The sequence below is a fragment of the Phyllostomus discolor genome, chromosome 4 (assembly GCF_004126475.2).
Source record: "Phyllostomus discolor isolate MPI-MPIP mPhyDis1 chromosome 4, mPhyDis1.pri.v3, whole genome shotgun sequence".
NCBI lineage: Eukaryota > Metazoa > Chordata > Mammalia > Chiroptera > Phyllostomidae > Phyllostomus > Phyllostomus discolor.
In genome coordinates this window covers 164,195,723-164,218,954 of record NC_040906.2, presented here as the reverse complement: position 1 = coordinate 164,218,954, position 23,232 = coordinate 164,195,723, and positions in this window count along the sequence as shown.

Below are 23,232 nucleotides of genomic sequence, written 5' to 3'. Positions count from 1 at the left end.
CTGTTTCCTCTTTTAAGTCTCCCAGGGTTTACTTACTAGCCTCCTCCTTAGGAAGTCTACAAAGCATCTGTCTCCAGGTGCTTTTTTACTCCATTATTTTCAGCATGAGCCAGAAGCTAATGGTGGCTTCTCATCTAGAGTTTGCAGCCTGGAGAGGTCAGGGTAGACTGGACAAGCAAGTAGGGTTAGTGGGTTGCTCCAGTTCCTGTTTAGTCTTTTAAGCAGTGAACAGCATAGCTACTCCTACCTCAAGAAAGCACTGATTGTCTGTAGAGGCAGCACAATTTAGTCCCATACAAGAGAAACGTACTTGAGCCTCCCCCTCGTACAACAGCTACTCTGGTATTAATTTGTTAAAGAGCATGAGACTGTGGTCCAGAGCATTTTTTTTATTACCAGAGTTACTCCTATTGGCTGTAACTAACACTTCCTTGACCACCCAGGGTGGCCAATGCCAACTCTCATTGAATTTTTCCTCATCCTCCAGAAGAGAGGGTAGTAACTTCAGTTTGTTCTGCCTTACCATTGTGAAATGTCAAAGCTAAACAGATACAAAAAATAGAGACCAGGTGACCATTTTAGGTAAAATTTCATAGATGATCAATAATGATCAAAGGTCTACTTTTTAGCTTTGTAGTTTAAAACATATAACTTTATCAGTACTCTGAAAGTTTTCAAATTCTTGAGGACTCATGCACAATTATCAAATTCCAAGTGATGTTTTCAGTTGTTGAAATATTCTTCAACTTATCATTAATTTAGGAGATAATTCATAGGAATCAGAATACCTTTGTCAACTGGGCAGCACACTAACTCCACTGTGAAAAAGTCTGCATGGAGCACCATATTGCTATTCTTTGCTTCTTGGCCTGAGAGTAATTGGGATGGAGTATAAAGATAATTCCTACCCAATATAGTGCCCAAATCAGTCTGGATTCTGTAGGTCCCAAATCCCACACAGCACTTTCTTTTGCCCTTTTCTCCAGTTCATTAACTTCCCTCAATGCGTTCACATCCCATGACTTTTCTTCCCTTCACTAAACGTCTTTGGAGAGTAGGGAGAGTAGGGAGAGTAGGGGGAGTATTGCATTCATCTTCCCATTGCTACATCTTCCTCCCAGAGACCAGGGTAGGTTTTGCATATGGTAGGTGTTCAAGACTTGTTCTGGTAACACCAGAAGGTTCCCTGGAAAAATATTTCCCACCTTGGCCCTCAATAGGCTGGGTGATGTACAGAGCAAGCAGAGAACTTATGGTCAGAAGTTTTCATTTTGATTCCTGATTCTGCCACTGACTGGTTATATGACTTAAGGTTCAATCATTCAGCACCTCTGAGCCTCAGTTTTTTTATCTGCAAGATGAACAATCCCCATTCAACAAGATTATTGTGAAGATCAAATAAGATCATGTACATCAAAGTGTTTTAAAGCCTCTATAAAACTAAAGGTTTATAGTGATCATGGAGTCAGAACAAAGGAAACAAGATGACCTTAATGACAATCGTTAACACCCACCACTACTTTGGTCTGTCTGTCTTTTCGTATCTATATCCTTAGCACCCAGCTCTTTGCTATATAGAGTAGGTTCTCAATAGACTTTTTTCAGTGAAGGACAACTTTATTAAAATAAGTTTCCCATCCTGCTTAGATGCTTGCTGGGGGAGTAGAAGACAAATATTTCCAGAACACTTCATGAAGATGTGGATGAGGGTGGTACATACCAAAATAGAGCATATCCCTCTCCTGGGTGGCTAGGAGGATGGAGGGGTTCTAGGGCCCCCTGGAGTTTGGAGCCTCCAAAGGGTGTGCCTGCCAAGCTGATCCTGTGTTATCCCTGGAGTAGACGGTCCTGGTGATATCTCTTGTTTATGGTTCTGTTACTGGGACACTGATGCCCAGACACTACACAGCAAGCTTAGAGTCAGAATATTTGAAACGAGGTTCTGAGGGACACATTGGGAAAAGTGGGTTGCTTTTGGAAAAGTGAGCTATGCCAGTACTGACCACAGGCTGGGCGTGGGGGAGTGGTGGACAGGGATAGGGAGGATATGCAGATGAGAGCAAACTGTGGCTGTCCCGTGCCACTGGAGTGACTATGGGTATGGGGTGTACAGAACCTTCTGGTACCAAGAAACCAGACACCAACCTTCCCCGAAGACATCCTTTTGAAAATTAGAATAGTCAACTGAATCATTTTTTGTTTGTGGCCACGTCTTTAAAAAATCACCTAATACAAAAATGGATTTTTAACATTTTTCATTTTAATTAAGGTTTTAATTTGATTATAATCCTTTCTCCTTTACACATATGTCTGAAAGAAATGGTCTGTCAGAAGCATATCAGTTTTCTTTGTCCTACTACAACTTATAGAAAGACATATGAAGTGATTTTTGCATAGAAGACAGGTTTTTATATTTTCTTTTCTTTGTCAACCTACTGCAGAAAGTCACTGCAGAGGAACCCAAGGCTTGTGACTCTCTTTGCTCGTCCCATTCTGGGTGATAAGACCCAGACTAGGAAAGTCCTTCCCTGCCCTGGTTCTTAGATCTGTTCGGAGCCTACAGGGCTTGCTGGTGTTTGTCACACTGTGGTGTGATTGTCCTCAGTCAGGCAGCTGTCACCTCATCTGCAGGTGTCAGCTCTGCTGTTACTGCACGCATGCTTTCTGGAGCAGTGTTTCAGTCTCACTGTGAACACCCTGGACTGCGTCCTCATGCTCAGTCTTTCTCAACAACAAAATAAGACCTCTGTGGGAGGATGTGGGACAGTTCGAGCCTGGCCTGGCAGTAACCTGGAACACTGGGAGTGAACACAAACAAGGACATTGCAGCTTGAAGAAAAAACTTGGCAGAAGCAATGTGGATCTGCTGCCTTGGCTCAGAACAGGATTGTGGGATCCAATTATAGTACACTCTGTAGAGAGGGGGGAAAAAGTGCCTTTGTTTTGCTTTAATCCCACAGAAGTAAATGAGAGAATATGAACCAGATTGAGCATAAGTCTTTCGTTCAAGATTTTCCTTTGGATGGTGTCAAGATGGAAAACATCTTTTGGAGACTGAAGAATGCTCTCATTTGTAGAACAGCTAATTAAAATGTCTTATAACCTGAATGACCTGCTGTGGTACTCTATAGCTAAGCAAAAAATTCTCTTTCTACAGGACAGAAGCACACCTGCTCATGTGCTCGGCATGCTCTCCACTCTGACATGGAGGTGCAATGTGCTAATAAGCCTTTAAGTTCCTGGTTGTCATTGCTCTTCTCTAGGGGGATTTGCATAAAGTTCCAGCATAACAGGGCAAAAGCCTGTCACCCACAGCTTGAGGATTGCATTTTTTTACTTTAAATTTATATAATCTATTTTAGGCATATGTGAATATGTATACTTACACAACGTACAAGTATTCATTTTGTTATGAGAATAATTATCAAAGGAGTGCAATTATTTCAACTCATAGGGGCTTAAATCAGAACACTTGAAATGACTTTTGATATTAGATTTTATATCAATTGTGAAGAATTTGCTTTTTTTAAATGGTTATGACTGCCTAGTGTAGTTTCTACCCTATGATCTTTCCTTGGGGCTTGCAATTAAATGAGTAATGATCTTGGAAGGTTAAGTGGATAATATGATTGTGAAAACCTATTAAATCCAATTATTTTTTTTTCACGACAATGAAACACAATCTCTGAAAGCTGAGGTTGTGCAACTCCTTGGAAGGTTCATGGTTCAGTTCCATGTTGCATCTAATGAAAACAAAACCAAAAATAAAACCCAAGTGATCCATGAGGCTGACTCTTTGAGCCTCATTGCCTGTAATTGTAAACATCCGAACGTCAGGATTTTCAGGAAAAGTTCTGCCCTGCAAGATGCACAGAAAGTCAAGAGTAACCCAGCCCAACCATTGTCTTTGACCTGTGACTCTTCATGCTACTTGTCATGATCATGCCACTCTAGGTCAGAGGTATTCCTTTCTGCCTGGCAAAGTTCCTATGTGGCCTAAAAAGCAAATAACTATAGAAGTCCAGCTTTTCTGAAGACCTCTGTGGTTGACCAAGATCCTTAAGTGGAGGGAGATATGCCCTGACATCCCAGCCTCTGTCTGGGGATTGCTCTTCATGAGGAGGTGATGATGACCTATGCTGGCGCTGTTATTACCTGCATGTGGGTGTTGTTCTTGGTGGCAGTTGCACTCGATACCAAGGAAAGGGTGAGTTATGCCACTGTCACCGCGTTGCTTCAGTGTAGGAGGTGCTCCAGTTGCCTCGATGCCTGCGTTGTCACAAGGTTTAATAATCTCTAAAGGGTGGAGCTCCTTCTGATGAGTTTTCTCCTGATGGTTAACATTGAATTCCCTCTGTCCTCTCCATGATGCTAATAATAAAATTATGGCTTCCTTTGCTAAAGGCATTAACATTTAGTCTTATGCTTATGACTCATGTTTAGGCTGTTATTGTGCTTATAGATCCAGTTTTTTTTCCAATCAGACAAACAATAGTCCACAATAAAAAAACATGATCCCATTCATTTGTAAGACACTTTAAGTTTTATGGAGCACTTTTACACTAATTATCTTCTGTGTCTCTCAGGCAAACTTATGAGCTTGGCATGGAAGGCAATTCTTTCTCTCAGCATCCCCTGTTTAGAGAGTAGAACTTGTGAGGCTCTGAATGTTGAGAATCAAGTCACCTAAGTGGTAAGTGGAAAAGCCAGGACCAAAATCTAGGTCTTCTAGTTCAAAGATTGGGCCTTTATTTCTTTCTTCCTTTCTCCCTTCCTTCCTTCCTTCCTTCCTTCCTTCCTTCCTTCCTTCCTTCCTTCCTTCCTTCCTTCCTTCCTTCTTTCCTTCCTTCCTTTCTTTCTCTCCTTTTTTGCTAGCATTTTGAATATTTGGTTGCAGAATTATTTGATGATTTTTTAAGGACAAAAAATGACTTGATAATACTTCAGGAAAACAAATACTACTAAAATAATCTGTTGGTAGCATCTCCAAATCTCCAGGTCTTTTGCTTGACCTCAGTCACCAGAAGAGAAATAATGGTCTTTTTTGAGAGAGACCTGAGGGAAAGGCTGATGTTGATTTTCTGGTCATTCAAAATATTCAGGGTCTGTAATGCTCCTTAAGAGGAGACTAGATGCCTGTTAGTGTTGTTTTCTACTTCAGGGATATAAAGAAATCAGACTCACTGAATCTCAGGGCTGGAAGGGAAGGGAGAGCAATCATCCCTATCTCCACTCAAGCATTACACTCATGAGAAAATTGAGGCCAAAATACTAAGCGGTTTTGCCCACCAAGACATAAACATTATCTTTTCAAACTATTTCAATCTAAATCATGAAAACCACCTCTCCTCTCCACTGAAGAATGTTATTTAAAATTTCAAGCTTTATATGTCCCAGTCTACCCAATGAGAATTACGCAGAACAGCGATTTTCAACCAGCATGCCACAAGAATTTTTAGAACAAGCAGTAGCTGACTATTTAGTCAGGGACACTGACCTCTTTTCCCTTAGCTTGTCAAATAGAAAAATGACAACAGCCAACAAAACAATAACCATCTGGTGTGAATGAGTCAAAATTATACCTACCTTTTTGTCAGAGTGGCAAAAAAATATATATATTTTGGTGTGCTTCAGAATTTTATTCAATAATAATTAGTTTATGTGTGCCATAAGATGAAAAAGTTTGAAAATTACTGATATAGAGTGACTTGGATCAGGATTTTTGCAATGTTTTTATGTAGAAATGACAAATCCATTCTAGAAAACTATCATTATTATTTTTAAAGCTATCTTATCATGGGTGCATTGTGTTTGGATCCACATTGGTCCATCCCCGCGAGTGGAATGCTGGGCAGAGCAGGGGTGGAGATGGAGAGGGCACTTGCTTCACTGCAGTGGTGAAAGGCCACATGCATGGAGGCCAAGGGCTCTTTCCCAGAATGTGGGGCACGGCCTGCATCCAGGGGCCCAGGGCTCCGGGCTGGCTTGTTTGCTCTTCAGACTTCTGTTTGTCTGAGTTGTTGATCATAAACACCGAGGCAGAGACTGTTCCCTGACTAAGAAATCCCTTTGACATTCTAGCAATGACTCATGGAGTTACTTCGTGCCCACAGAATAGCCAGTGTCACCTTGTGGTGTTCTCAGCCTGTCACACGCAAACACACAGATCACGTAAAATACGGGAATCCATTTTTCCTGTGTCAGCGTGCACTGTTGAGAAGCTACTTTCTTTTGTCCCCTGAGCAAGATCTCAGGCAAACTTTGGGCACCACCCTCAGGGCTCCAACTCACTGCTCTCCCATCTCCAAACCCCTCACTCTGACTGTCCTACCCTGGTGTTTTCTCCAATTGATCCATTTTTATTATCTTTTTACTTTATTATAATTTTCCTGACAGTGTGAGCCCCGATGGGCATATCTCATATCCTAGCAGAGTATGAACACACTGTAACTTGTTAAAAACACATGTATGGTTAGCTGCTGTGGTAATGAGAGAAAATTCCCTTCTTTCCTTCCTCTGATCTTTCTTACCTCCTTCTCATTTCTTCCCTCCTTTCCTCCTTCCCTTTCACAAACATCCATTTTGATGAGACAGGCATTCTGCTTGGTTTGGGAAGAGAATAGGGAAAAAGGTGGGTGTGGTCCTTAATGTCATGATTATGATGACTTATAATTTGTCCAAAAAGTCAGAGCTGGGGAAGATCTTATTGAGGGAAGTGCTTGGAGGCATTTATCTTACAATGAGAGAGAGAACTAGATGGAGGAAGCCAGGTTGCCTTCTTTACTTGGGGAAATAGAGCTTGGGAGGAAGGCGCATGTCTTGGCAAGAGAAGCAGAGCTGGAGGCAGCGTCAGGCTCTGAGCATTTTGGAGGCTGGGGGACTTTGGGCAACTTACCGAACACCCCAAGCCTCTGGTGTTCCATCCATAAAACAGGGGTGGCTTGTGAGGATTATATTAGTTATATGAAAATGCCTTTTTAAATCCTACTCTACAAATGTGAAGGATTTTATTTTATAGGGCACATCACACCTTTTTTCCTGTCTACAAAACTTGACCCAAATAGCTGCTACCTCCCTTTGAGCATGTGATAATAGGTAATAGCCAGTTCTCTGTGGGAAGAATGAAGCACTTCTGTGTATGTTAAACATAGTGCACCCCTGAAAGCCATTTCTTTACTACACTGAGGCAGCACTTTGTTAAATGACACAGACCGTGCCTGAATGAGTTAGTAATTTCCAGTTGAAGTCACTGTTGGAAACTATTCATAATGCAGAATACGGTCCCATGATGGTTTAAACAAACAAAAAATAAGCAAAATATTCTGGGGTGACACAATTTAAGATCAAAGCTTTCATTTCTGAAATGGTAGAGACAACCCCGCCACCTCCACCAAATCAACCATCTCAGGCTAAAAGATGACTCCCTCCTAGATCTGGATCCTCCCCCTCACTGGTTACATTTCACCACAGTTTGGGAGACCACTGCTGTGGCCGGGGGCTGGGCCACAGCACCCTGGGTATGATGCTTCAACATGACTTCTTTCTCTTGGGAGGGGGCTGGAAATGCCCAATGCTCACCCTAGTTTCTTCAGCAGTTAAATGGGAGGCTCAGTACTCACCTGATTGATCTATTTTTTTGCCTGGAATAATAATGAAAGCTCTATAAACCCTCCTGGTAAACTATGATGCTTACAAAGCAGGACATGACTGTTGAACCAGTTCCTGTGGGTGACAGCTACCATGCAGCACATGTCGCTTTCACTGGGAGCCACTCTGTGCCCTGTGTTGTAAGCATATTTCCCATTACATAAGAGGAGTGCCTCTTTCGCCAGCCATGGTAAAACTGCCAGACAGATCGCTTGTACTGGTCTATGAACTTTAGACCTTGCTTTCTCCATGGCTGTGAACAGACTGGCTCTCTTTAGAGAAAATCTGTTAGAGCTGATTTCTACACAGGTTGAGATCCCATTGGCAATGCATAGGCTTACTGGTTTTAAAGGTGATTTCTGCAAGTAATTCAATTAAATAATTTTTGGGGGGGGTTGAGTCATTTTTTGATTTTCAAAAGTCACAAATAGCAGGGTGATGCTTTCCAGAGACTTTTGAGTAACAAGAGCACATTTGCCACATTTCAACCAGTTTCTGGTGGAAACGGAGACAATTATTAAGTGTTGGTATTATAATCAGCGATGGAATAATATATTAACCACTGATAATATCTCTTGATCCTCTCCATTTCTGAGACATGTTGGCCTAACATTTATGTAGCATATAGCAAAGTCTAGATATCTACATGGAGAAGATGCAGCACAAGACAACGTATTTTCTCCAATGCATTTGCCTAGGACAGCAAGCAGTGCACATGGTGTTGATATAGTTGGGTTTAGAAGAGTCTCTGGGCATTGATCTTTTCATCTGATCAGGCGGGACAACATGATCCCCAAGCCCCATCTAGGGTAACTACTCTGTGATTCTGTAAATCAGTGACAATCTTTTGGATTAACCGGAACTAATGAATTCTGCTCTTAGTTGTATCTTTGCTAATAACTTGCTAAATGACCTATGACTTCCTCCTCTGGGTACTGGGGTTGTGTGCTGACTTGTGTGTGTCCTGCCCTCTGGTGTACATTCTCCTCCCTTTGCCCGGAGACTCCAGACTCTCAGAATGCCTGGGGTGGGACTGCAGTGCACCCTGGGGAAAGCAGCATGGTATCTGTGCCATGGCTGAAGCTTGTAAGGACCATTTAGCGCAGAGTCAGCTGTATCTGTCAGTAGAACTGGTGAGGGAGAGCTGTGAGGACCCAGTTTCCAGCAATATTTCCTCCTCTGTGCCATAGGCCACATTTTCCTCTAATTAAGTCTGAAGTGCTCACCATAACTGGTTCTTTTTGATTTCCAACAAAGAAAAATGGGGCATCAACAGGCCATTCTATGATGTACATATGTGAACCGACAGGGCAGGGAGGACTCAATGTATTTTGGGGGAGGGGACCCCTTCTTCAACATTCTCCCTTTTATAGCTATTAAATAAGAGGTGGAAGGGTAGTTGCCTGTTGACTAAATATGACCTGTTGTTATGCTTTATTTCATCTACCTGGAGTTTAAAACCAACAAGCAAATTTTAAGAACTCAGAAAACACTTTGAATTACTTGGCAACATTTATGAAGTCAAGATTTTTAAATAAATCCAGATTTATGATTTTTCCTGATCATTTCTGGCCTCACTGGGACCTGTGTTTCTGTAAGGTTATAATCAGCTACAGCTCAGAGGTCACTGCTCCCACAGTTCAGGCATCCTCCAGGTTGATAGATCCTGCCTGGCCCATTTTACCATGACTTTTTCCTGTCTGGCCTCTGTAGTTATTTCAGTGTGAGACCCTTGGACTCACTTGATAAGCTGATTGTCACTCATATTAGACACAGGAAACCTGGGCACAGAGCAGCAATTTCACAGACGATGAGAAGCCCTCTGAGAGGAGAGGTCAGTCTGAAGCTGAACCAGCAGTGAGAGGAGGATCAGGAGAGAGGTCCTGCTCCAGGCCCTGGGTAATCACAAAGGTTCCAGGTCAGGGCAGTGGGGCAGGCAGGCAGTTAGAATGAAGCCCAGCAGCACCCATGGGCGGTGCCCAGGAAGGAGGACCTGCTTCCTTCTCACTGGCATTGGGTCAGCTCCAGAGGTGCATGAACGCCCAGGTCTCAGCATGACTTCCTTATCCCATCAGGGAAGATGAATTTGTAAATTCATCAGTGAAGTAATATTGAACCTTCTGTCTCCAACTCTGATCATTTTGTGGAAATCATCCTCGACTTCCTTAGGTATTAGAACCCATGAGTGAAGGATGGTGCCCTACAACATTTTAGATGTTCAAGGTCCTCATATTTCACAATGGGGATCTCAGCTCTGTCAATATTTTTGTGTCCTAATAACTATCATCAAAGCTTGAGTTGGTCACATGGTAATAAATGGTCACCCATCTGGGACATGACCCTGTAAAACAGAACAGGAAACTCCACATCATATGGAAAGTTGTACTTTTAGTTTCATAACTCATTTTTTGCCTAACAAAGATAGCACTTATTGAAACTGAACCCTCAAAGCATAAGAAATATATTTAAATATTTTGTGAAAATCATATCTTTGTACTAAATATTTTCCGATATGTCATCTGTATTACCGTGATTCTGTCAGGTAGGCAGAGAGGTTATTATTGTAACTGATTTATAAAAAAGGAAATTTTAGTTCAGAGAAGTTAAGTGACTTTGGTCATGTTACACACATAGGTAAGCAGACTTATAATTGGCTCCTGAGGTTTCTGCATCTAAATCCATATTTTTCCACTGTCCCCCACTTGCTGCCTCTGTGTGTAACAGTGTGTATTTGTGTGTGTCTCTGTACGCATGTAACTGAACAGAAATATGCCAGTGCAGAGAGGCAAAGTTTATTTTATCTCAGAAGAAGTTTCAAAATGTTTGGTTTGGAAAATGACAAATGTTTGCCTATAGAATATGTATAGTACTTGAGTAAAAATTAGAGAAGGACTTTCTAAAAATGTATAGAAAAATTCCATTCCACTGAGGGGATAACAGTGCACATAATTTTATAAGCTTATTTTTCTTTCTGGGTTCATGACCTCTAATATGATAGTGCTTCAATGAACTGGTTATAAGACAATGTCTATAAATAAATGACACTACATAGGAAATGTTTTCCCCAATCATTAACTATGTATTGGCTATTATTCTTTATAGCTAAAATATGCTAAAGAAAGCACAATTTCACAATTCTTATTAACTTCTCATAGCAAATATTCATATAGTTTCACCAGGTTTTATATTTTCTCTCAACTGACCCCTCCCCATTTGTTTTGAGTGGGGAGGTGTTGTTACATTATCAAAACAATCTGAAAGCAAATAGAATATACTAAGCAGGTTGGTGGTTTGGACAATGGCTGTCATGAAACCTTCCCTTTCTCTTATTGAGATCAAGGCTCTGCCTCTTTAATTTCCAATCCACTCCAGAGAGGTTGGGCATCAGCTTTCTTCACTTGTTTTTTAACTTTTTTGGTTTGAGGTTTTGGGGTTTTTTGATTCAATTGGTAATGTATTAGAAATATACATTACATTTGTTCAGTTGGTAGCGTATTAGAAATATACACTACATAAAAGCAAATTACATTTTAATTAAACTTTATTGCCCTGTAAAATTGGTTATACAGCCTTGAATATTTGGTATTAAATATTTTGAATCTTCAAAATGTTTGAAGACTGGTAGGACTTTGTGTGGAGATGGAAACTGTGGTCTGTCTGTCTGGAAAATACTGTTTTTTATTTATTAAGAAGAGGTACTTACATAGTATAAAACATTACTTTCAAATGTCTGAAGTGTGTCTTTCAAATATTTATTTTATGGGAACAGGTATAAGAAATTATATGACATTTTAATGAGACCTAGTGACCTTATTTCAATATAAAAATATGTTCTTTAAAAAACTATAAATATTTCAAAACTTGAACTTACATCATTTTAAGGAAAATGTATCACGTATTAGATGCCTGAACACTGAGTCTTTTAACACAAGGTCAGGGTTGGCTTGACACACATAGGAAATGATCTATCTTCATTTACTATATCTCTTTACTGAATTCTGACTTTGTTTTACCATTAATGCCAAGTGTTCATGTTATAAAATAAGCTACAGAATGTTAATACTTTGTTCTTCCTCATCTTCAGGAAACCAGAAAGCTTTATGTAATCATCTCTTTAAAGTATATAAGTTTATGAACAAAATGATCAAATTGTCAGACTCTTTATCTGCTCCTTTACATTTCCTCATTTTCCTCATTTCCATGAATCTTAATAATGCCAGTTTTAGCATTAATCTTTTCATTGCTTTTCGCATGCACTTTGAGAATTTATTGTTCTGTGCTTTTGATTATGTCATTCTCACATTTGAAATTTCCCCTACCTTCCATTCTGCTACTGGGAGCCCTCTGTGTCCTTCAGGTCTTCTGCAAATCTCACTTTCCTCATCACACGTCCTCAGAGCAGGTGTTTCCTCTGAACCCCACTACAGTTCATGTTTAAATCACTACTGTGTTACTGAATATTCATTTTTCAGGAATCAGTTTTTAGGACATAAAGATAAAATAGATGTAGGTCTTTCAAGGAGCTTATAATGTAACCGAGAGGATAGCCTCTATTTTCAAAGAACATCCCATGAGAAATAGGGGAGTAGGGAACCCCATGAGAGGTAACATATAATATATATGAAAGTTCCTAGGACAGTATTTGGTGCATACAAAGTGTCTGAATAATTATTAGCCTCTTCCTGTGTGTTGAGGAAGGGGTGAGGAATCAGGAAAGGCCTCATGGAAGAAGTAGCCAGGCATCTTGATCAAAGAGGGAAAATCTGGATGAGTGGAGAGGAAGGAAAAAGAAATCTCCAAGCACAGAAACTTGCTGGCCAGGCCAGCAAGTATCAAACTGTTTGATCTCAGGACTCTTTATGCTCATTTTATTAATCACTTAAAAATAATGATAAGCTCATTACATATTAACATTACAAACATTTTTTACTGAAAAAAAAATAAGCAAACTTTTCTAAACCAAAATATTCAATAAGAAGAATGACATTCTCTTTTTTCATTTTTGCTAATCTCTTTAATTTCTGGCTTAGAAAAAGAAAGTTGGGTTTCTTCTCTGCTTCTACATTCAGTTAGTTCCCCTACCACAGAGCCTGTAGCTTCCAGAAGTGAAAAAAAATCAATGATGCCTTAGTATTGTGAAGGAAATAATTTTTCCCTGGTGGACTTTGAGAACTCAGAGTTCATGATATACACGGCTAGCCATCTCTTTTTAAGGATCTTCTGTATTTTCCTTCCCTTTCTCTTTTTCTTTCTCACTACATTGCAAGCTCCTTTAGGACAGAGACTGTGATAGGTACTCAGTAAAGTGAATAGCTGGTGTTGATTTTGGTGATGACGATGGTGTGTGTCTTCACATTTAAAACTCTGTGTATATACACACACATACATATATTTATCAATAGATATATATGTGCATATATATATTTATTTATTTTAAAATATATTGTCATCTATTTGTGTATTTATTTATTCTAAGAGAGGAGAAGGGAGGGAGAAAGAAAGGGAGAGAAACATCCATGTGTGGTTGCCTCGTGCGTACCCTCTACTGGGTACCTGGCCTGCAACCCAGGCGTGTGCCCTGACTGGGAATCAAACTGGTGACCCTTTGGTTCACAGGCCAGCACTCAATCCACTGAGCCACATCAGCCAGGGCTATATTTATTATCTATCATGAATATTTTAGGGAGTAAAATTTGAAGCATTATAAATATTGTTAAGAGATAGAGCTGGCTGTTAATGATTTGCCTAGACATAGTAATAGAGGCAATGCTGTAATTAAGGTAATTACTTTTTCCCTAACAAATATTAGTCAGAAAAGGAAATTTATATGCACAGACAGGATGGCAAACTGCCAGTTTCACTTTTGCAAACTTTAAATTCCTAGGGCTCTGGGTACAGCTTCATCATGTCCCTTTCCTGCTTGGTGACAGATGGCAGGTGTGGTCAGATTTGCATTTGAATCAAGCATACCTGGAAGCTCAGGCTTGAACTCTGCCAGCAAAGGAAATGTGCCCCAGCCGCATAACCCTTCCTCAGAAAATGTTCTGTGGAGGCACTTCAAACAGGGTCAGGTCTTACATTATCTTCCTTCAGTGTAAGCCTTGACCAGGCTAGATTTGCTTCCACTCATATATTTAAGATAAAATTTAGCTACAAAAACAGTTTAAAAATCATTTGGCATTTAAAACTAAGAATGTACACATCAGACGTCTTGGAGATGATGTGTTTCATTTCTATCTGGTAGATGGAAAGAGCAGATTAGCACAGACTGAAATGATCAGCACACATTGAGCCCTGGCCGGTGTGGCTCTGTTGGTTGGGGCATCGTCCCACACATCCAAAGGTTGGTAGTTTGATTCCTGGTCAGCATGCACACCTAAATTTCAGGTTCAGTCCGTGGTCAGGGTACATATGGGAGGCAACCAATTGATTTTTCTCTGTCCCTTTCTCTCTCTCTCTAAAATTAATAAACATATTTTTTTAAAAAAATTACAAAGCAAGTTGTTCTCAGGGCCTAATATTCACAAAGAAGGTAAAGATACTAGCTAACTTGGGACTTTGGTATTAGGCATATAGGTTTTAAACAAGAATGCATTGAATAAAACACAATAAACTTACACATTTTTAAAGCTAAAAGGAGTTCAGGGATTGTCTGGTGAGTAAAACACTCAGTTTTACAGAAGACTCTGAGACCAGAAAGGTTCAGTAACTTGCCTGGGGACTGTGGGCTTTCTCTCTTTGAGTCTCTGAGCCGAAGGTTGTTTGTGTCCCATATTGTGCACCAGCCTCGAGAGTGGGCGAGTTTAGGCTGAATGAGGACCCAGGCCTCATCTTCCTTAGGAGCTGCACCATTTCCTGTATTGAGAGCTTGTGCATAAAATGAGGTATTGGGGACATGGTCTCTGGCACCAAATGAGTGAAAAGAGGCTCTTTTGATTTGCTCTTAAAGGGGTCACTGTGCCTCTAAGTCAGGCTCTGAGCAAGTCATATAATAGACTAGGAACTCCAGGCAGGTAGTTTTCAACCCTGGCTGCCCATTCCAACAAGCTGAGTGGATTTACAAAATCCCAAGACCCTGGTCTCCAAACCTAGATCAATTAAATGAGACTGGGGGTGGGAGAGAGAGTAAGAGCATCACACCAGGTAATTCTCATGGACACCAGAGTGGCCAATCTCTGCAAAGGTGTTAGCCTGTGGCTGCTCTTGGAGCCTTACTTTCCTCTTACTCTGAAGATGGACTTAAGCTACCCACTTATGTCCTATAGAAGAAGCAGGTCTTCCTTCAAAATTTCAAGGAGAACTTGTTGATTTTGTTGGGGAGGGAGTGTACTGCCCAGCACGGCAAGTGGCCGCCACCTCCCGCTTCATGAAGGACAAGTAGCTCTATGACACGCAGCTTCCTGCTTGTCTGCACACTGCCCACAACATCGCACGTCTGGCCTTCTGTGAGCAAAAGTTTCACTACTGAAATCAGTAAGTGACCTTTCTCGTTTTTCATACACCCAGGAGAGGGAGATGGTTTGCTGTCGAGTAGGTTTACTGTTGAGTTTAATACTTCTGCAAGATGAAGGAGAGTCTAGCAACGGAATCCTGAATGGGGAGCATTTCATTTCTGGGTGCCTTTGCCTTTCCACTGTTCACTGCAGGACAAAGTATATTTATTTGGTGAATGTTTTCAATATCTTTGTAACTCACTGAAGAGGTGTACACCCCAAACATCCAAACACTATGTGTGGTCAGGCAACTCTTTTCTCCCCTTTTATTCCAAAGGTGATGGCATCATAGAAAGGGAGTGGGAGACTGCCCCCAAAGTGCCGGCTCCTCCCTGGCCCCTCATAGCAGTGTGCTGCCTCTTCCCCAGTTTTTCAGGGAGTGGAATATAACCATCATATACAGAAGCCTAGAGGGTAAAAAGGGAAGGAGCAGACCTAAAGCAAAAGGTAAATGAGAAGCTGGAGGCAGAAGGGAGAAGCTATATTGTTGACAGGCAGTCAAGCACCCCGCCCGGGCTCCTTCTGCATGCCTACTCCCACCTTTGGCCTCTCACCTCCCCAGCTACACAGAGGAAGCTCCAGAATCTTTGGCAAGCATGGCAGATGCTCGGATCCAAAGCGCCCAAGGCTGATCTTGCATTTTAATTATTCTAGTGAGGGAAAAGAGAATTTAGTTGCTCCCCACCCACCTTCGCTCCTCTTAAGGAAATTCGGTCCAGAGGCTCCCATGGGAAAAAAATAAAATTAAAAATTGATGTAATAAATCCATTTTAGCAAGTAGTAATTTTACTAGCAGAAACTATAGTTCTATTTTATATGCATATTGGTAAAATAGTAAAAAAAACTGTGTATCAAATACTTAGCTATACTTATATATATTTGATACTATTTTGTTATGACTTATTAATATATTTTGTTCCGCTAAGTAGTAGGAGGTATCTTTAAAGGTTGAGAAAATTTTGTGGAAGAAATAAACAAGTAATGCTAAGAGTCTGCCCAGTATTTTTTCCCTCCTGTAGGAGACCACCATTATCCTATTTTTAGTACAAAATCAGCTCAGTTCTGCTTTTGAAGACAAGTATGAGAATATCTGGTGTAATGGATAAACTAGTAAAGTCTCAGGAAAACTATACCCTGTCTCAAGCTGACATTCTGGTCAGTGCTCGGGTCCTGACAAGCCTTGTGGCTTTTGACAATGAGGCATCCCTGTTCTTGCCCCCAAAATAACTTCCACACCACTGGCCCTTCCAACATGCTGGTGCAGTAAGATTCAAGCTAAATTGTCAGTGGCCTGGAGGAGAGGGGAGATTTGATATACAGAAAATTGCCCAGCATGCATTTGTTGATAGCATGATGGAAACCAGCCAGCACAAAGGCAAACTGGGAGCCTGATCAAGAGCCAGCGTGACTGCCTCTAAGAGCTGATATTTTACTGAAGCATCTGAGGAAAGAGCCTGAATTTCAGGCTTGAAGGGAAAGAGACAGGATGGGAGGACCCCATACATGGAGAAAACAACACTCGAGTGGTGAGAGAGAACCAAGGAGGAAGTTCCTTGTCGTCTGTCCATTTTAATTATTTCCTCTACTGATACTCAAGGATGAAAGAAGGAAGGGCCAAACAGAGAAAAGAACTCTTTTCTTCCTTTTAGGCTTCAGGCTCCTGGCTATGCAATAAAAGAGCTGCACCAGGATATCAGTCCCAAGCCTTTAAAAAGGCTTTCACCTCCTTTTGAACATGTGGGTATCTCTGCTGCTCTCCCTTCCCCAGTCTGGACAAATGGTCCTTCTCAAGAACTCCCAGCCCTGGTTACACACCCCCGACTGGATCCTCACCCAGACCTCTCCTGAGGCTGACATTGGTTGTTCTACGAACAGAGAAGAACAATATTTGTTCTCAGGACAGTCATAAAAGAAAGACCAGCTGGCAATAGAAGCACGGGTTCTGATGTGGAAACTGCTCTGGAAGAAGTTGTCTCACTGCCAAAGCTCACGTCATGGTGGGAAGACTCAAGCTGGGATCTCACAGCTCATGAGCTGGAGAGCAGCTTAGGGGGCCTGGCGCAACAAACGCCCCCTTACACATGGAAGGTTCCACACCACTCTTCAGCTCCAAGGAAGTGAGATCTTGAAAGGCCTCTTTCCAGCTTTTCCTGGATATTTCAAATCACTATGTCTTCCCAGCTATTTTATCTTTTATTAAAAAAATTGTTATTTGACTGACAGAGTTCAGAGGTGAGAGGAGAGGGAATTTCAGGGGAATTTCAGGGGAAAAGGGGAAGGGTTTACAGGAATGAGTATAAGGACACATGGATAAAAACTAGGGGTGGTTGGAAATGGGAGGGAGGAGGGGAGGGCTGGGTGGGTGGGTTGGGATGGGAGTAAAAGATAGAAAGTTGTACTGCAACAACAATTTAAATAAAATAAAAAAATTAAAAATTGTTATTTATTGATTTTTTAAGAGAAGAGAAAGGAGAGATACTGATTTGTTGTTCCACTTACCCATGAATGCATTAGTTGATTTCTGTATGTGCTCTGACTGAGGATTGAACCTGCAACCTAGGCACATTGAGACAATGCTCCAACCAAATAATTGTACCCAGCCAGGGCCTTTTTCCAACCATTTAAATGGAAAACCTGGACGATCTGTGACCAACCCTTCAACCCTTCAACTGGTGGTACTTCTGGTTTCAGCATCCCCTGTTAAAAATATATATATTTTTATTATGCTATTACAGTTGTCCCAATTCCCCATTTGCCTCCTTTTCCCAGGACCCCCATTCCCTCTGGCAATCCCCCACTTAGTTCATATCCATGGGTCATGCATATAAGTTCTTTGGCTACTTCATTTCTTATACTGTTCGTACCAGCCCACTGCCGATTCTGTACCTATCACTTTGTACTTCTTAATCCTATCACCTCTCCTCCCATACTCCCCCTTCTTCCTCCCAACTGGTAACCATCCAATTGATCTCCTTATCTATGATTCTGTTTCTGTTCTGCTTGTTTGCTTACTTGTTTTTTTAGGTTCAATTGTTGATAGTTATGCATGTATTATCATTTTAAGGTTTATAGTTTTGATCTGCTTCTTTTTCTTAAAAAAGTAACTTTAACATTTTGCATAGTAATGGATTGGTGATGATGAACTCCTTTAACTTTATCTTGTTAAACCCTTTATCTACCTTTCCATTCTAAATGATAGCTTTGCTGGATAGAGTAATCTAGATTGTAGGTCCTTGCTTTTCATCACTTTGAATACTACTTGTCAGTCCCCTCTAGCCTGCAAAGTTTCTTTTCAGAAATCAGCTGACAATCTTATAGGAACTCCTTTGTAGCTAACTCTCTGCTTTTCTCTTGCTGCTTTTAAGATTCTCTCTTTATCTTTAACCTTTGACATTTTAATTATGATGTGTCTTGGTGTGGCCCTCTTTGCATCAATCTAGTTTGGAACTCTCTGGGCTTCCTGGACTTGCTATTTCCATTTCCTTTCCCAAATTAGGGAAGTTTTCTTTAATTATTTTTAAAGATTTTTACAAATCTTTAATGATTTTTACAAATAAATTTTCAATTTCTTGCTCTTCTTCTTCTCCTTTCATCACCCCTATGATTCAACTGTTGGTACATTTTATGTTGTGCCAGAGGCTCCTTATCCTATCCTCATTTTTTTTTTATCTTCTTGCTGTCCTGATTGATTTTTTTCTTCCTTGTTTCCAAGTCATTGATTTGATTCTTGGCTTCATCCAGTCCACTGTTGATTCCCTGTAAATTTTTCTTTATTTTCACTTAGTGTAAGCTTTATTTCTATCTAGTCTTTTTTTATGCTGTTGAAGTACCTAATGAGTTCCTTGAGCATCTTTATAACCACTGTTTTGAACTCTGCATCTGATAGATTGCTTATCTCCATTTTGTTTAGTTCTTTTTCTGGAGTTTTTTTCTATTTTTTCATTTGGGCTATATTTCTTTGTCTCCTTGTTTTGGCAGCCTCCCTGTATTTGTTTCTATGTATTAGGTAGAGTTGCTTTGACTTCCTGTCTTAGTAGTGTGGCCTAACATGGAAAAGTGCACCCATAAGTTGAATGGAATGGAGCCTTAAGAAGTCACCAGACACTTCACTTTCTCCCCATATACTGCTGGTGCCCTTCAAGCTGCTGACCTGGTGCTGGAGCCTAGAGGGAGTGAGTTTGTGTAGTCCTAAGTCCATTGCAGAACCTTTAAAAGGAGATGCCTAAGAATCCTGCAATTTCTTCTGCTACCTCAGTCCCCAATGGTTTTTACAGCCAGAAGTTATGGGGATTTATCTTCCTGGCACTGGAATCCTGGGCTGGGTGGTCTGGTTTGGGGCTGAAATACCTTGTTCTCCATGTACCCCTTCCAATTTTCATCCACCTTACGTGGGTGTGGGACTACCTATTCTGTGTCTCCACATCTCTGCTCCACCTACCCATCTGAATGAATGTGACTCTTTAATTTCTTGGTTGTCAGGTTTCCATACAGCTCAATTTTCTGATTATTCTGGGTGATAGTTGTTTTGTAGCCTAGTTGTAATTTTTGCTCTGGTTGTGTGAGGAGGTGAGTCGTGTTTACCTACACCTCCATCTTGACTGGAAGCCCAGCTCCTTTCTATTTTAAGTTCATTTGAGTATCCCTCCTCTTTTTCCCCATCATCATTTCTTATAAAATGAAGATTAAAGTTTATAAAGAGGTAATGCTGCCTAATGGTTGAAAAACAAAATGGAACAAACTGATTCTGGAGCTACAGTGTCTCAGTTCAAATAAAAGCTTAATAGCTGTGTGTCCTGCTCAAGCTGTGTAACCTCTCTGTGCCTCATTTTCTCACCTATAAAATATGTTTAATAACCCATTCAAGAATTGTGAGACATAACTAAATTAGTAAGTGTGGAGTTCTTAGAGGGCTGTCTGGCACCAAGTTAGCACCACCAATGTATTAGCTCTTATTATTTTTCAACTTCTCACTTCTCTAAATTATTTTTTCTCAGTATTTTCCCTTCTTTCCTAAATTATTTTTCACCTCTTCCCTAAATTATTTTCTTTCTCAGTATTTTTTTTTGGCAAAAGAGGAAAAGCTGAGAACACACAATAAAGCAATTATAGAAAGTCTGTAGTAACGAACCTGAGGAATTTCCATGCTCCCTTTTTCCTCTTACTCTTGCTCTAATTTGGAAAGGATTTTTGCTTATTATTTTCTAATCACTCCTACAGATAATTTCATCACCTGTAATTATTATTATTATATTTTTGTTCTTCAAAACACCTGCTACTGAACTTAACAGAAGCAGGATTTGGGAGAAGATTGGGTGGAGAGGACGAGCTCTCCTTTCCTGCATCTCTGTGTCTTTCTGTCCAAACTTCACTTCTGGAGAAAATTTATAATGACAAGTATTCTCCCTGGGTTTTTCAAATTCACATTTAAATTGAAGCTAATTTTCAGATTTAGATTTTTAATTAATCTATTAAAATCTGATGGAGAAAGAAAGTGGTGAGTTATTCATTATTCTAAGCAGAAGGAGAAACCATAGCAAAGGAAAACCACTCTACAGGGTTTTAAAAACTTTATATAGAATTCAAAGATCTAAAAAACACAAGCTTAAAAAGAGAATGAAATGTACATTTCTGCTTTGTTTGGCAATGGAAGAGGCTTGATTGGTAAGAAGGTACAAAATTGAAGCAATGTACAATATCCTTTATTATAACTGTATTTTATATAATATCTGTTAATGAGAAAGTATTGGGAAAAGATTTCTAATAAGGTGTCCTAAAAGATAATCACAAGATTTAAAAATCAAGCCAAAAGGCTAAAAATGTTTTCAGCAAGGTGTGTGTGTACAGGCACACACGCAAACACGTGTGCCTTTCATTTTGTAACATCAAGGCATTTTTTCCCCTATCAAATCACAAATACTTCCTGACTGGGTCCTTTCAACTTTGCAGTCACGTTTAGCCTTATGCACCCAGACGCACAAGTCCCTTAATCAAGGGAAAGTCACCTAACCACACCTCAGAACAGGAAAAATGAAAGACATATTATTGTGTGAGCTACTTTCTTTCAGGCAAAGTATCTGTTGCGATGTTATTTCGTTTATTCATCATGAGCTGGAAACAGTCATTGGATCTTGTTTATAGGAAGTTCTTTCACAGATGGGTTTTACTAGCTTAACTGAACTTACACCAAATCGTATCACTCAGAACCCCGCCCATAGTTATTTTCCTTGATTCTTGCGTGAGCAGATGAGGTGGTGTGGAGTGACGACCCTGTGCAGACAACATGCTCTTCTTGAGGATTTCTGCCAATCCAGAAACAGCTGAGAGAAATGGCATAAATACACCTTGGGAGTGCAGGAAATTTCTGGTGGCTTCTACACACTCTTGGCTACCTCTAGTATACTGCCAACCCTGTGGTAATTAGCTGTCAGGCTCCTGGCTGGATAGTGAGCCCCCTGGAGACATGGGGCAAAGTCTTATCCATCTTTTACATCCTCAGTGCCTAGAAAATTGTTCAAGATTCCTAAATTATCATATTATAGCTTTTTTATATCTCATCTCATTCTGTCAAAAGAACTTAAGAGGTTCTCAAAAGAAATTTTTGTTAACTCAATAAATGTCTTTGAATTGCATGGGCTTTGACACAAGCAGGCAGAAATCAGACCAGGCACACCTTAATGACATGGCAGAGATGATTAATCTCCCACCTGGGGTGGGGGTATGTGGGAAGATGACATTGGTAGAGTCATAGGGTGATGGAGGCCTCTCCAGCAGCAGGGTTTACTGAGATTCCCTTTTATCCCTGTTTGTGTAATTCCGCCTCTGACTCTGTATGAACCCAGACAGTGGTATGGCACCATCCATCTCTGTTACACAACCAAAATGTATTTTCTTGTAAGCTTTGGATTTCCCTTAGCAAAAAGGTTTTGGCTTCCATAGCAGAAAAGGAAGAGAGATAGAGATAGAGAGAGAAAGAAAGAGAAAGAAAGAAAGAAAGAAAGAAAGAAAGAAAGAAAGAAAGAAAGAAAGAAAGAAAGAAAGAAAGAAAGAGAAGGAAAGAAAGAAAGAAAGAAAGAAGGAAAGAAAGAAAGAAAGAAAGAAAGAAAGAGAGAGAGAGAGAGAGAAAGAAAGAAAGAAAGAAAGAAAGAAAGAAAGAAAGAAAGAAAGAAAGAAAGAAAGAAAGAAAGGAAAGAAAAGAAAAAAGAAAAAGGTAGGAAGGAAGGAGAGGAGAGGAGAGGCAGTGCAAGGGAAGGGGAAGGTAGAGGAGAGGGAAGGAAGGAGGGAGGAAGGAAGGAACAGAAAGGAAATAAAAAAACAAAGCCTATGCTGTGTATAGGAATAATCATCACCAAGTGTTGGCATGGGGAGCCCTACTGTCCAGGTAAAGACACAGGAGCCCTGAGGTTGTTGTCCTGCCGCAGGTCAGACACAGTGCTGGCCTCTGGCACAGAATTGGCTCTGCCCACATCTGCCTCACCAGCCGTCAGCTTGGCCTACTGTACCTCATTGTTTTTTAGAGAGCTCTTTGCTATTGAAGTAAAGATGTGGGATCTCCAGTTAGAAGGAACAATTCTCTATAAATCAATTTATTCCATCACTTGGCCCACAGGGAGAATGCTGGGTGGGACACCACAGTTCCATGGTGGAGCCTAAGCGTCTTCTTCTACAAGGGATGAATTTAAGGGTGACCACAGAGAACAATACTTCCTTTGTTGTGGAAAACCTCCTCTAATTTTTCTCCTGGTTGTGGTGGCTGCTAAGGCTGTTTGTTCCTGCGAGTGTTTATAGCATGCCTTTGCACTTTGTCAGGGGAAACTGGCCTTCCATCCTGCCATTTGCAACATTACTTCTGACTGTGTCTCATTGATCCTAATAATAGACATTGTGGCAACCACCTGTACTTAAGGTCATTGCCTCATGGGTTTCACTCCAGTGCTATTCTTCCTGGTGTCATGGTCACGGATCTGAATAGGCACACCCCTTCCTAACTACATGCAAATATGTCATTAAAAAAAACCAAAACAACTTGCTTCTCCATGAAAAGCTCGTGACTGACACTCCACAAAGAATAATGTTGACAAACCTGTTGTTCATC